This window comes from Gossypium hirsutum, chromosome D10, assembly GCF_007990345.1.
Source record: "Gossypium hirsutum isolate 1008001.06 chromosome D10, Gossypium_hirsutum_v2.1, whole genome shotgun sequence".
In the NCBI taxonomy this organism is placed as follows: domain Eukaryota; kingdom Viridiplantae; phylum Streptophyta; class Magnoliopsida; order Malvales; family Malvaceae; genus Gossypium; species Gossypium hirsutum.
In genome coordinates, this window is record NC_053446.1 from 38,332,838 (window position 1) to 38,349,179 (window position 16,342).

The window sequence follows — 16,342 nt, forward strand, 5'->3', positions numbered from 1 at the left end:
TGGGATATTGACTAGTTGATTGAACAAGAAGATCTTGAGACAACAGTTGAATATGACTACCAAAGTGATGTGACACCCCTAATTTGACCCTAGTCGGGAAGTGGTTTCGGGACCGCTAAATCGAGTTGCAGAAATAATTGAATATAATATTTTATGTCTATTATATGAATATATGCATGTGTGAAAATTTCATGTTTGAATTTTGTTAATTGTAAGTGAATTCTATTAAATAGGACTTATGTGAGAAAATTTAGAAATGTGCTAGGCAAATGTGAAGTGGCCTATTAATGCATGTTATGAAAATGATGGGTTTGCATGTCAAATTACCCAAAATTTGAGCTAGTGGCCGGCATGCTATGGGTGGAAACATGTTGGGCACATGTTGGCTTAGTGTGTTATGTTAGAAAGAATAAATAAAGGGTTAGTAATTAAGTAATGAAAAGGGAGGGGTGATGAAAACAAAGTTGTCTCATCCATCCCCCCTCCATTTTGCCGTAACTAGACAAAGAAAAGAAAAAAAGAAAGGGTGTTCATCCTTTAACACCTTGGCCGAAAATTTGAAGGAGGAAGGAAGAAGAAAGGTTGAAGAGATTCGGCCATGCATGTAACTAGACTAAGGTATGTTTGATGATGTTCCATGAGATGCATGCATGTTTTAGTTGTTAGTTTGAGTTCTACCTAGCCCATGGTCTAAATCTTGCTATGTGATGGAGATGCTATTCGGCCATGGGTGTTGTCTTTCTTGGTTGGTGTTTTGATGTTGTGGTGATGAGGCATGAAGATGATTGAGCTTGAGTGTTTAATAAAAAGGTTTGGATGTGAGAGTGTGTGAGGAGTAGAAATGAGGGGTCTTAGCAACTTCATGAAGGTTCGGCCATGGTGCTTCAATATTGCACTTGTGTTTAACCCTAGGATTAATTAGTTATATGGTTAGTATGGGTATGGGTGACCGAATATGAGAGCATGAATAGATGGAGAGTTTGGTGAATCGATATGTGGTAAATGTTAAGTGTTAAATGAGATAGAAATGATAGATTAATGTTGCACATTCGGCTATAGTTAGGCATGTTGATGATCTTATCTTGACTTAGATAATTAGGCATAAAAGGGTGGTAATGAGGTTGAGGTTGTTGAATGGTTAGTTGGGTAACAAATGAAGCATTCGACCATCAGTTGGGAGCTTATGTGATGTTGAGTTTAAAATTAGCAAAGGTGATTACCGAATGTCCAAGTATGCATATGCATGTGTGATTAGATTATTGATAGTATGGTAATTGCATGAGGTTATTAGCCGAATAGCTAAGAACATAAAGTAGCAAGGTGAAAATTTTACCATGTCGTTTCGTATGTCATAAAATCATTAAAATGTGGATACCAATATATGTAGCAAAGCGGTTAAATGAGTTAATTTATTTGTTTAAGCTCAAGACTCTAAAGGAGAGGCGTCCAACAAGGGAAAGGAAAAAGTGATCGAATAGCCGCCGAAATTGTTCGACCACATCCGAGGTAAGTTTTAAGTGATTAAACGTTGAGTAAATTCAATTATAATAGGACATGATGAGTTGATTTAATAAGATATGATGTGGCCATGATATGTTCTAAGTTCAAATGGTAAGTTCTTAAGTGTTTGAGCTTGGGAATTTAAGGGTAATTTGAAATAGTCTGCTTAGGACAGCAGCAGTAACGTGACTTTAGAAAATCACCATAAATTTATGGATTTGAATTAGAGGCTGAATGAGACATGAAATTAAAGATTAATGAGTCTAGTTTCTTATAAAAGAAACCGTGTAAGCAAAGGAATTTCCGATAATGATATATTTAAAGTTGTGTGAGACGGTTTCAGAATGACTCCGAAATCCCCTGTTCTGTTTTTAGAAAATCATTATAAATTGTACAAAAATGGTTATAAGATAAAATTGATATTCTTAGACTCCTTAGTGAGTCTAGTTTCAAATGAAATCAAATACAACACATTTTGAATTCTGTAAAATGAGAAATTTGATTTGTAGTGAAGAGTGGTCAGATTAGTCAAACAGTGAAACAGGGGAAACTTTAAGAAAAATATGGTATTGATTGGCCAAACCTAAAATTATGGAAATTTTATGGGTGGAAGATATACGAGTCTATATTCAGGAAAAATTAAAGGAAAGTGATTTGGAGTTTTGTAGCTCCAGTTATAAATAATTTAGTGACTATTGCTCAGGAAAAACAGCTTGTGCTGAATTTGAGATTATGTTGTGAACCTTGATAAACTTGTTTTAGTTGCTCACAAGCTATTGATTAAACCCATACGTGAATTCTAAATTGTGATATTGGAAAATGATAGATGTAGATTCAGCCAAGAAAGTGTATATATGTGATAAGGCCTAATGGCCGATGTGATGAATGTGAAAGTGTATATGTGTGATAAGGGCTAATAGCCGATGTGATGAATGTGAAAGTGTATATATGTGATAAGGCCTAATGGTCGATGTGATGAATGTGAAAGTGTATATATATGTGACAAGGCCTAATAGCCGATGTGATGAATGTGAAAGTGTATATGTGTGATAAGGCCTAATAGCCGATGTGATGAATGTGAAAGTGTATATGTGTGATAAGGCCTAATAGCCGATGTGATGAATGTGAAAGTGTATATATGTGATAAGGCCTAATGGCCGATGTGATGAATGTGAAAGTGTATATATGTGATAAGGCCTAGTGGCCGATGTGATGAATGTGAAAGTGTATATATGTGACAGGGCCGAGTGGCCAACGTGATGGATGTGAAAGTGCATAAATGTGATAAGTCCCGAAGGGCATTTGTGTCAGTACTATATCCGGGTTAAAACCCCGCAGGCTTTATGCGAGAATATCATCACTGATTAATGTCCGTAAGCTTCGTGCTCGTACTATATCCGAGCTCTAAAGACCCGATGACTACGTGTGGGAATTTTGTCCGGGTAAGACCCGATAACTTCGTGTGGAGATTATGTCCGGGTAAGACTTCGTAATAAGAATTGCTTATAAATATATTCAATGCGAAAGGTTAAACAGGTATGTACTCCAAGTTTATATGTGAGCTTGATTTGCACTAAATCATAAGTTAGTTATGTGATGCATACGAGAGCAATCTATGAGACTATTCCTATGATTATGTGACATCGGATCAGTGTGAGAGGTGATGTGAAATCATACGATATATCTATGTCACATGAGCTCACTTTTATGTGAAAGTTTATCTGCCTATTGTATATGATGAGATGTGCATATTCGGTAAAGGGATGGTATGCCTGAAGGAAGAGTGAAATAAAAATACGAACAACTACGTTATAATTTGATTGTTATCTGTTGACACTGCTTAAAACTTACTAAGCATTGTAATGCTTACTCCGTTTACTCTGTTTCCTCTGTTTTATAGATCTCATTGCGAAGCTACAGGCTCGGGGATCGTCAGCAACTAGTCACACTATCACTATCCACTGTTTGGTACTGCTATGTTTTGGATTATCTTATGGCATGTATAAAATAGACTAGTGGCGGAAGAATATTTTGGTTAATGTATATAGCCATGCAAAAATGGCTTATATATGTTTGAGCATAATGTTATAATCATTTGGTATGGAATGGTTAATCACTATCATAATTTGTGCTATTTATGCTAAAAGGGCTAGTTGAATCATAGAAACTATGAAATAGGTAAAGTCTACCTTAAAGGCAGATGCTGGCAGCAGCAGTGATGTAGATTTGGGAAAATCACTAAAAATAGTAGAAATGGAATTAAATAATGAATAAATTATGTAAACGAACCTTGATGAATCTATTTTCATAGGAAAGTAACGAAACAATCATATGGATAGTATGTTAAGAGATATTTAGGTTCTTGTGAGACAGGGCCAGAACGGTTTCTGGATTCCCTGTTCCAAATTTGGAAATTCACTATAAATTAACCAGAGATAATTAGGAGTCATGCCATATATTTATAGATTCCTCTCTGAGTCTAGTTTCTATAGAAACAAACGGCATCAGTATTGAAGCTCTGTGCAGGGAGATATCCAAGTCGTAATGCGCAAAGGTCAGTGTAGTCGGTCCCTGTAACATGGGAGACTTTGACTAATAAACTGTACTAATTGGCCAGACCAAAAATTCTAGAAAAAAATATGTAGATGGGCATATGAGTCTAGTTTCAGGGAAAATTTACGGAACTGGATTTCGAGTTTCAGAACTCAAGATATGATTTTTAAAGCGACTAGTACGCAGACTGGCAGCTTGTCTGGGAAATTTTTTTTAAGTGGTTTGAAGTCTGTTAACACCTCGTGTTCGACTCCGGCGACGGCCTCGGGTTCGGGGTGTTACATTTGATTGGTATCAGAGCTACGGTTTAGTCGATTCTAGGACTAACGTAGCACGCGTGAGTCTATTTATACATGCCATAAAGTGATAAAATGATAGTGTGATGATTTTTGGCTATTAAAATGTGTTTGCTGTATTGTAATGAATCTTGATCCCGATCGAGCTGTAGCAAGCTTCTGACTATGAGAATTTGCGATATAACTTGATTTAGATATGCCGAAATTATTAAGTTGATCAGGCACGTATCATGTACTCGTATTTGAATTTCGATTTGGATTGGATTATAAGGGTATAAGTGATGCAATTTTGAAGGAGTGTTATGACTATAAATGTGATTTTTGTATGTGGCTATGGAACTGGAAGTTGAATGGTCGATAAGCATGTTGTGTTTGTATTCAAGTAATGTAAATGATATACTAATGTGTATTGCTATATGTGTATATGTATGTAGAGACGAAATTGTCGAATGTAAAAAGGCAGTGAAGCGTATAGAGTGGTTAGTTTTCAGCACTAAGTGTGCGGGCAATAAGTGTTCACGGTTGTGAGATTGGCACTAAGTGTGCGGGCAATAAGTGTTCACGGTTGTGAGATTGGCACTAAGTCTGCGGGCTTGAAATGCATGGCACTAAGTGTGCGAGTTTAAAGTACATGGCACTAAGTGTGCGTGGTTGATTATTAAGCACTATGTGTGCGAACCCACTATATATATTTTCTATCAATTATTTATATTAAGGGTGCGACCTTACCAAGTTGATTTCGGACAGCGAAAAGGGGTAAGTTCTTGAGTAATAGAGCTTAAATTATTATTTGATTAGATCATGTTTTAAGCAAATCAAAATCATGCTCTTTGTGTGTGGCTATTGAGCCGAAATTGCAAGAATGATAAGTGTCTTGTGTTTGAGTTTTGCTAATGAAAATGAAATACGAATGTGTCATGATTTATTGTTAAATGTGCATGGTTATTCGAATGATGTTCGGGCTAAGTCCCGAAGGCTTTGTGCTAAGTGACCATATCCGGACTAAGATTCGAAGGCATTGGTGCGAGTTACTAAATCCGGGCTAAGTCCCGAAGAGCATTCATGCTAGTGATGTATCCGGGCTAAGTTCCGAAGAGCATTCGTGCTAGTGATATATCCGTGCTAAATCCCGAAGAGCAATCATGCTGGTGACGTGTATTCGGGCCTTCGTGCCTAGTAGGCTTCGTGCCGGTAATTTGAGCAAAGTTTAAGTATTCATTACTATACGAATTCAAATTTAAATGAGATGATATGTTTAAAAGTGTACATACATGATGTTTATAGACTTGGTTAAGTCACATCAATGTGTATTAACGAATGAATAAGAGCACTATGTATGTGAATAATTAGAGGCACTGTGTGTGTGCGAATTCCTTTAACCGAGCACTATGAGTGCGAGATCGGTCAGTGGGCACTAAGTGTGTGAAGTGGAATTCATGTAAGACCTCCTTTGGGACGAAGGCATTGATTTGAGATAGTGTGTAAGACCATGTCTGGGACATGGCATCGGCTCGATATGTGAGAATATGTAGGACCATATCTAGGATATGGCATTGTAAGAGCTATATGTGCTATTGCTGAATGGACACTATTTTGTTAATCTTGTTCAAGAAATTATTTTGATTAAGTTTCGACATTCGAAAGTTTGAAAGAATTTTTTATGAATGTTGATAATTTTGGATATACGAGTTATGCGCTAGAATAAATCTCATGCCAGAGTATTATATTAGGCTTTATGCCTATTCGACTGTATACGGGTAACGTTAACTATGATTGAATGTGCTAAATGAACTAAATGTTCAGGTACGTGGAAGTTGACTTTTCTTTTGGAAATGAGTTAAGTTGAATATTGAGATGTGATAAAGTTATAAAGGATATTTATTGGGATGTTTGAGTATATGTGTACTTTCGGTTAGGTTACAGCTTATTTATGAATGAAAACATGGGTTACAAATATGTGGGTTGATGATGTGAATTATACATATTAATATGTGCTTAATATGTGTTTGAGATGCAATTGTGAATTAAATTAAGTGATTATTACTTATGAAATCAAGAAAATGAGATATTTGTGCATACTTGTAGAAATGTTTATGTATTTATTTTAAGATAAGAAAATGATTTTACAGATCGATGCGAAATCAATAATGAATTACAATTGCCATCGATGAGCTAATGTTTATATGAATATAATTCAATAAGAGGACGTTATCCTAAACTATGCATCGGTAGAAATTTTCGGGGACGAAAATCCCTAAAGGGGGGAGAGTTGTGACACCCCTAATTTGACCCTAGTCGGGAAGTGGTTTCGGGACCGCTAAACCGAGTTGCAGAAATAATTGAATATAATATTTTATGTCCATTATATGTATATATGCATGTGTGAAAATTTCATGTTTGAATTTTGTTAATTGTAAGTGAATTTTATTAAATAGGACTTATGTGAGAAAATTTAGAAATGTGCTAGGCAAATGTGAAGTGGCCTATTAATGCATGTTATGAAAATGATGGGTTTGCATGTCAAATTACCCAAAATTTGAGCTAGTGGCCGGCCATGCTATGGGTGGAAACATGTTGGGAACATGTTGGCTTAGTGTGTTATGTTAGAAAGAATAAATAAAGGGTTAGTAATTAAGTAATGAAAAGGGAGGGGTGATGAAAACAAAGTTGTCTCATCCATCCCCCCCTCCATTTTGCCGTAACTAGACAAAGAAAAGAAAAAAAAAAAGAAAGGGTGTTCATCCTTTAACACCTTGGCCGAAAATTTGAAGGAGGAAGGAAGAAGAAAGGTTGAAGAGATTCGGCCATGCATGTAACTAGACTAAGGTATGTTTGATGATGTTCCATGAGATGCATGCATGTTTTAGTTGTTAGTTTGAGTTCTACCTAGCCCATGGTCTAAATCTTGCTATGTGATGGAGATGATATTCGGCCATGGGTGTTGTCTTTCTTGGTTGGTGTTTTGATGTTGTGGTGATGAGGCATGAAGATGATTGAGCTTGAGTCATTTTAAAAATCATATCTTGAGTTTCGTAACTCGAAAATCAATTTCGTAATTTTTCCAGAAACTAGACTCATGTGTCCATCTATGTATTTTTTTCTAGAATTTTTGGTCGGGCCAATTAGTACAGTTTATTAGTCAAAGTCTCCCATGTTGCAGGGGTCGACTACACTGACCTTTGCCCATTACGACTTGGATATCTCCCTGCACGGGGCTTCAATACTGATTCCGTTTATTTCTATGAAAACTAAACTCAGAGAGGAATCTGTACATATATGGTACGACCCCTAATTATCTCTGGTTAATTTATAATGAATTTCCAAAGTCGGAGCAGGGAATCCAGAAACCGTTCTGGCCCTGTCCCACAAAAATCTGATTATCTCTTAATATACTGCCCATATGATCTTTTCGTTACTTCCTCATGAAAACAGACTCATCGAGCTTCGATTACATAATTTATTCATCAATTAATTCCACTCCTACTATTTTTAGTGATTTTTCAATCTCATGACACTGCTGCTGCCAGCATCTGTTACGAAAGTAACTAGGTCCATTTCATGCCTACCCTTGATCCAACTCAATCGAACATTCGTGCCATTTTCGCATGGCTTAAAGTTTACATGCCAAAGTTCAAACACAATGTAATAGCTTATACATGCCAAAATGTTCTTCTAAGCCAACTAAGAAGAAAGTACCAAAACTTGCTATCCGGTGTGATGACTTCGATGACGGCCGGACCCCGCAAAAATAGATGAGTCCAAGCAACCTATAATGGGTGACAAGGAAACACCGAGTGAGTTTATAACTCAGTAAGTCATAAGCAATGCACTACCATCCATCAATAACATTATCACAAGAGGAAACAAAATGGAACGAGACAATTTACTCCATCCATACCGAACCATACCATAGTTCCTCCAACCTATCGATTCAGTTTCATATCAATTCATGCAATCACATTCCATATACTCATCAATAGGACATTGAAGCATTTTCATAAGTCAATTTATTTTCGTTACAATCAAACGACTAAACGGCCTTTCACCCATCCTATGATAAATTTTATGTACGTGACTTCAAGTATATTTGTCACATAGGTTCAAACTTACCGAGCTCAACACCAAGTATAAGCATAGCACCTATTAGCCATGTACTCAAGACACTTACCCGATCCGCTGTCCGCGATCGACTCAATAGTGTCGCACACATAGTGTCCATAATGATTCACGAATGTATATTGAGTCCGCACACTCAGTGATATATAATCAACTCGCACACTTAGTGCTACGTAATCAAATCGCACACTTAGTGCTACATAGTCAAACTCGCACACTTAGTGCCGCATGGTCAATTCGCACACTTAGTGCATCATATTCATTTCGCACACTTAGTGCAACATAGTCAAATCGCACACTTAGTGCTGTACAATTTAATCCCGCGCACTTAGCGCCAATCTCATGGTCATAAATGGTTATACCCGCACGTTTAGTGCCGAGATCAACAACTCAGTACATCTTACCTCTTTTCTTTTCATTCAACAATTTCATCATCACATACGTACATGCATATATATATATATGTATATTTATTCCTTCCATTCAGCATCAATACATAAACATTATGACCATTTGAAATAATACCAACTACATGCTTAATGACTTACCTTGTGTTGGGTAAGACGGTTCCAACTCGGCTACTCAGTGATCTTTTCTTTGCCTTTGCTTGATTCTCCTCCTTTAGCTCCTTGAGCTTAATCAATAATTCACTAGTTTAACCATCTTGTTAAACATTCATAATTCAATTACACATGCTTATGTATGTTTGTATATTCGGCAACCATCCTCACTAATTACTCATGTTGATGGCCGAATGGATGTATGTGTGTACAATGTCAACTATAACATCATGTAATTCCACATATGACTACATTTCTTAAGTTCCACATCTTAATGCCCATTATACATAATCAAATTTAACATCATATATATATTTACTCATGTGGCCGAATATACATACTCCCATATAATATCAAGTACTCACTTTAAGTATATTGCCGAATATACTTAATCATACACACACCTAACCAAAATAATTTCTAAAATCTTTATATCATTTATAATACATCTAATTATCCTTTTTCACATTATCAACTCAAATCACATACATTATTTACTATAACATCTTTACATTCGGCATTGGTGTCAACCATAGTAGCCGATTCTTCCTACTTTGTACCCATGCATCTATTAATCCTTAGTTGGTTCAAGCACTTCACACACTAGGATTCATCAAATTTTTAACAAGAAATAAAATCTCTAATCCTCAAACTACCATGGCCGAACCTTCATGGAGTTGCTAAGACTCCTCATTTCTACTTCTCACACACTCTCACATCCAAACCCTTTTATTAAACACCCAAAGTCAACCATCTCCTTACCTCATCACCAAAGACATCAAAATACCAACCAAGAACGTAACATTCATGGCCGAATGTCATCTCCATCATTTAACAAAGTTTGAACCATGGCTAGGTAGATTTTGAACTTACAACTTAAAATATACATGAATCTCAAAGAATAACATTAAACATACCTCAATCTAGTTACATGCATGGCCAAACTTCCTCCTAATCTTCTTCCTTAGGATTTTCGGTCAAAAGAGGTTGAAAAAGGATGAACAAAACCTTTCTTTTCCTTCCTTTAGCTCACGGCAATGGGGTGTATGCATGAGACCATTATTATTTATTTTTCTTTTTTTTTTCATCACCCTTCCTTTCATTATTTAATTATCATGCTTATTATTTTATTTTCCTTACCATACATCACTAACACAACATGTTGGTGACATGTTTCCACCCATAGCATGGCCGGCCACTACATATTAGGGAGGGGGAATTTGACATGCAAGTCCCCTTTTTCTTCCACATGCACTAATAGGTCCTCATGCATTGACCTATCACATTTTAAAATTTTCTCATATAAGTCCTATTGACTAAATTCACATGCAATCGACTAAATCAAAGCTTGAAATTTTCACACATTCATGATTACATATTCTAGACGATAAACATCACATTCAAACCTTTCGGTGACTCGGTTTAGCGGTCCCGAAACCACTTCCCGACTAGGGTCAATTTTGGGCTGTCACAGACTTAAAAACGTTAAATGTTACCTGATCATCCTGAACACGAATAGTAAGCTCGCCCTTCTGTACATCAATAAGGGTCCTTCCAGTTGCTAAGAATGGTCTTCCTAGGATGATTGGCACCTCTTTGTCTGATTCAAAGTCTAGAATCACAAAGTCAGCAGGAAAGATAAATTTGTCTACACGTACCAATACGTCCTTGATTTTTCCTTCTTGATGTGCTAAGGGTCGATCTGCTAATTGAAGTGTAACCATAGTAGGTCTAAAATTTCACCTATCCCCAACTTCCTAAATATTGACATGGGCATGAGTTGATACTCGCACCCAAGTCATATAGTGCCTTACCACAATATGTTGCTCCAATATTGCAAGGTATGATAAAACCTCCAGGATCGTTGAATTTTGGGGGTAGTTTGTCTTGAAGATATGCACTGCATTCCTTCATTAGGGCTACCGTCGCAAATTCTACAAGCCTTCATTTTTTAGACAGGATATCCTTCATGAATTTGACATAGTTCAACATTTTTTCAAGTGCTTCAACCAATGGGACGTTGATATGAAGTTGCTTGAGTACGTCTAGGAACTTCTTGAATTGAATTTCCTGCTTCTGCTTCTGAAGTCTTTGAGGGTAGGGTCGTGGAGGTTTCTTTACTAGAACTGGTTGATTCGTTTACTATGGCAGTTCTACATCAAACGGAGTTATTAGTTGATCAAAATTAGCTGGCTCAGAAGTTACCTTGTCGGATTTTGTAGATTCAATTTCCAGTGAAACTGGAATTTAAAAACTCGATTGAACTTCCTCTGGGTCTTGAGCGTCAGCTTGCTCATTCTCAAATTTGACAGAATTGGGCTCAAAAGTCTTTTCCCTCATCAATGTTAACGCTTTACAATGCTCCTTCCCTGGATTCCTCGAATTCTCCATATCACTAGGTAAAGCACCTTGTGGTCGGTTTCTGAGTTCAGTTGCAAGCTAGCCCACTTGATTCTCCAAATTTGTGACAGCCCAAAATTGACCCTAGTCGGGAAGTGGTTTCGAGACCGTTAAACCGAGTCACCGAAATGTTTGAATGTTATATTTATTGTCTAGAATATGTAACTATGAACGTGTGAAAATTTCAAGCTTCGATTTAGTCGATTGCATGTGAATTAAGTCAATAGAACTTATGTGAGAAAATTTTAAAATGTGATAGGTCAATGCGTAAGGACCTATTAGTGCATGTGGGAAAAAAGGGGGGACTTGCATGTCAAATTCCCCCTCCTAATAAGTAGTGGCCGGCCATGCTATGGGTGGAAACATGTTGGGAACATGTTGGCCTAGTGAGGTATGTAGGATAAAATATAATAAGAAGTATGGGGAAATAAAGAAATGGAAAAAGGAAAGGATGTGTGCAATTGTTTCTTCCCCTCCCCATTGCCGTGAAAGTAAGAAGGAAAAACAAAAAAAAAGTGTCCATCTTCCTTCATTTCCCCTTGGCCGAATGTTCTAAGGAAGAAAGAAAAACAAGTTGTGTTTTTTTTGGTTCTTCTTGGCCGGATTGAAAGAAAGAATTGGGGCAAAAACATTCGGTCATTTGAAGCTTGAGAAGGGGGGGATGGGTGAAGAAAACTAAGTGTTCATCTTTGTTTCTTCTAAGCCGAATGTGAAGGAAGAATAGGGGAGAAACACCACTCGGTCATCCTAGGCTTAAACTAAGGTAAAAAGTTTATGTTAAAATTTGATTTTGGGAATGAATAAAGCTTTCGGCCATAGTAGTCAATAAAGAATATGGCTGTTGTTTCATATTAATTTGGACGAATCATGGTGGATGGGCGTTTGAGCCAAACAAATGATCATATGTATGCATTAGATGCTAAGTAGAAAGAATCGGCTATCATGTTGGATGCTATTGCCGAATATGAACTTGGTTATATTTGAGTAATGTATGTGTTTTGAGTTGACGGCATGAAAATAAGGCTTAAAATGTGTTATAAACAAATTATATGTTAAACTAAGGTTTGCTAAATTACCATTTTTCCTTGCCGAATATGTGCTTAATTAAAGAAGAGTTTGTGTTGAATGTTTAAATAATTTAGATAATTATTAATCTAAGTCTAAGCTAGGTAAAGTAAATGATTGTGGCTTAATTGTTTTAGGGCAAGTGGCTATTATGGTGAAATGCAAATTCGGTCATGGAATTTAATGTATTTCTTATTGAATTTTGATAAATTTTGTTATAAGAAATATTAAGGATGAAATTGAGTTGGCTTTTTAAATGGCATTAATTTTTGGTATTAAGTTGAATTGGAAAGTTGATAAATGTGTAAATATGACTTAGGGCTTATATAAGCATTCGGCATTAGCTAAGGAGTGAGAATTTGATAGTTGATGTATATGTAAATGGGTAGTGTTAATTGAATGTGATTTATTTGGTGATAATCGTAGTGGTTAAACTAGTTAAATTATTGATTTAGCTCAAGGAGTTAAAGGAGGTGAATCGAGCAAAGGCAAAGAAAAGGTCATCGAGTAGCCGAGTTGGAACCGTCTTACCCAACACGAGGTAAGTCATTAAGCATGTAGTTGGTATTATTTCAAATGGTCATAATGTTTATGTATTGATGCTGAATGGAATGAATAAATATGCATATATATATATGCATGTACGTATGTGATGATGAAATTGTTGAATGAAAAGAAAAGAGGTAAGATGTACTGAGTTGTTGATCTCGGCACTAAACGTGCGGGTATAACCATTTATGACCATGAGATTGGCGCTAAGTGCGCGGGATTAAATTGTACAGCACTAAGTGTGCGATTTGACTATGTTGCACTAAGTGTGCGAAATGAATATGATGCACTAAGTGTGCGAATTGACCATGCGGCACTAAGTGTGCGAGTTTGACTATGTAGCACTAAGTGTGCGATTTGATTACGTATCACTAAGTGTGCGAGTTGATTATATAGCACTGAGTGTGCGGACTCAATATACATTCGTGAATCATTATGGACACTATGTGTGCGACACTATTGAGTCGATCGCGGACAGCGGATCGGGTAAGTGTCTTGAGTACATGGCTAATAGGTGCTATGCTTATACTTGGTGTTGAGCTCGGTAAGTTTGAACCTATGTGACAACTATACTTGAAGTCACGTACACAAAATTTATCGTAGGATGGGTGAAAGGCCGTTTAGTCGTTTGATTGTAACGAAAATAAATTGATTTATGAAAGTGCTTCAATGTCCTATTGATGAGTATATGGAATGTGAATGCATGAATTGATATGAAATTGAATCGATAGGTTGGAGGAACTATGGTATGGTTCGGAATGGATGGAGTAATTAGCCTCGTTCCATTTTGTTTTCTCTTGTGATAATGTTATTGATGGATGGTAGTGCATAGCTTATGACTTACTGAGTTATAAACTCACTCGGTGTTTCCTTGTCACCTATTCTAGGTTTCTTGGACACATCTCTTTTTGCGTGATCGGGCCGTCATCGAAGTCATCACACCGGATAGCAAGTTTTGGTACTTTCTTCTTAGTTGGCTTAGAAGAACATTTTGGCATGTATAAGCTATTACGTTGTGTTTGAACTTTGGCATGTAAACTTTAAGCCATGCGAAAATGGCACGAATGTTCGATTGAGTTGGATCAAGGGTAGGCATGAAATGGACCTAGTTACTTTCGTAACAGATGCTGGCAGCAGCAGTGTCATGAGATTGAAAAATCACTAAAAATAGTAGGAGTGGAATTAATTGATGAATAAATTATGTAATCGAAGCTCGATGAGTCTGTTTTCATGAGGAAGTAACGAAAAGATCATATGGGCAGTATATTAAGAGATAATCAGATTTTTGTGGGACAGGGCCAGAACGGTTTCTGGATTCCCTGCTCCGACTTTGGAAATTCATTATAAATTAACCAGAGATAATTAGGGGTCGTACCATATATGTATAGATTCCTCTCTGAGTCTAGTTTTCATAGAAACAAACGGAATCAGTATTTAAGCCCCGTGCAGGGAGATATCCAGGTCGTAATGGGCAAAGGTCAGTGTAGTCGACCCCTGCAACATGGGAGACTTTGACTAATAAACTGTACTAATTGGCCCAACCAAAAATTCTAGAAAAAAATACATAGATGGGCACATGAGTCTAGTTTCTGGAAAAAATTACGAAACTGATTTTCAAGTTACGAAACTCAAGATATGATTTTTAAAACGACTAGTACACAGATTGGGCAGTGTCTGGAAAATAAATTTTATAAGGGGTTAAAGTCAGTTAACACCTCGTGTTCGACTCCGGTGTCGGTTTCGGGTTCGGGGTGTTACAAAATTCCTTAGAGAGGCATCATATTTTTCCATGTATGCCTTCAATAGATTCTCTAGGCTATTGGATGGTACAGCTTGGTTTGGTTTCTGAGCTTGTTTTGAAAAACTAGGTGCCTGGGTCGATCTAGGTTGGACATAATTGTTACTAGTTCCTGCCCCTTGGTTACTCCAAGCAAAATTCGGGTGGTTTTGGCATGATGGGTTATAGAAATGGATTGTAGCCCTTGCTTTCCTTGATATGGTTCTGGTTACCCATGTAATACGCAGATTCTGGGTTCGATGGACATTCTTTGAACAAATGTCCTTCCCCAAAATAAACACAAGGTACATTTTCAAATTGATTCAGTGGCTGTGCTGCAAAACTATTACACCCATTAGTAGTCAAATTTTTTAACATTAAGGATGTTGATGATACTTGAGATGCGAGTGAAGTTAGAGCGTCTACTTCATGTATTCTAGCGACCCGTCTTCCTGACGCTGCTCGATTGGTTGGCCATTGATAATTGTTGTTGGAAATCCTCTCAATGATTTCATAAGCCTCATTATAAGACTTAGAAAGGAGAGCACTATTAGCAGAAGCGTCCACTACAATTCTCGTGTGAGCATTGAGACTATTATAAAATGTCTCAAGTTGTATGCAATGTGGGATTCCGTGATGAGGGCACTTCTATAATAATTCTTTGTACCTATCCCATGCCTCATAAAATTACTCATAATCCATTTGTTGGAAAGCAGTGATCTCGTTCCTCAACTTAGCATTCTTGCTAGGTAATAAATACTTCATAAGGAATTTTTCTGCTAACTCTTGCCATGTTGAAATTGAGTTTGGTGGTAATGAGTTCAACCAAGCTCGAGCTCTGTCCCTTAGTGAATATGGGAACAACTTCAATCGTAATGCATCTTCGGGTACTCCGACTAACTTGAAAGAATCGTTCACATCCATAAACAGTCTTAAGTGTAGGTAAGGATCTTCCGTAGGCATTCCACTGAATTGGCCCACTGTCTGAAGCATCTGGAATATAACTGGCTTCAACTCGAACTGTTCTACCTCAATTTCGGGTCTCCTAATACCCGTATTAAGATAATGAAATATTGGCATGACATACTGTCTCAAAGCTCTATCCCTATCATCAGTAATAAGGATAGGATTTTGAGCAAGGTTTGCTCCATTTCTTTGATTCAGATTTTCGAAGTTCATCTCTTTAGTCCTTCTCTGACTTACTTGTCTTTTTTGCTATCGAAAAGTTCGTTCAATCTCAGGGTCTACAGGGACTAAATCGATGATTCGGTCAATACTCATAAACACCTGAAAGAATCACAAAAAAATTAACTAAGTTAAAATTTGAACAGAAAAATAAACCAAAATGAAAAACTAACAACTTCAAAAATAATGATTTTTTTAAAACATAGTCCCTGGCAACGACACCAAAAACTTGGAACGACGAAAGTATGCAAGTGTACACAATCGCAACAGTGTAATTGTCGAGTTATCGTACCCATAGGGACTGTGAAAAGAATTATTTATGAATGCTATTTAAAACACTT

At 36.9% G+C, this 16,342-nt stretch overlaps 1 non-coding gene across 1 annotated transcript; it reads left to right on the top strand.

Moving 5' to 3' along the window:
- The first annotated feature begins 15,444 nt into the window (after positions 1–15,444).
- LOC121222758 (small nucleolar RNA R71) lies at positions 15,445–15,551 on the top strand. The gene has a single exon (XR_005920129.1). It is a non-coding gene; the product is annotated as a small nucleolar RNA R71 (small nucleolar RNA).
- Positions 15,552–16,342: the final 791 nt, after the last annotated feature.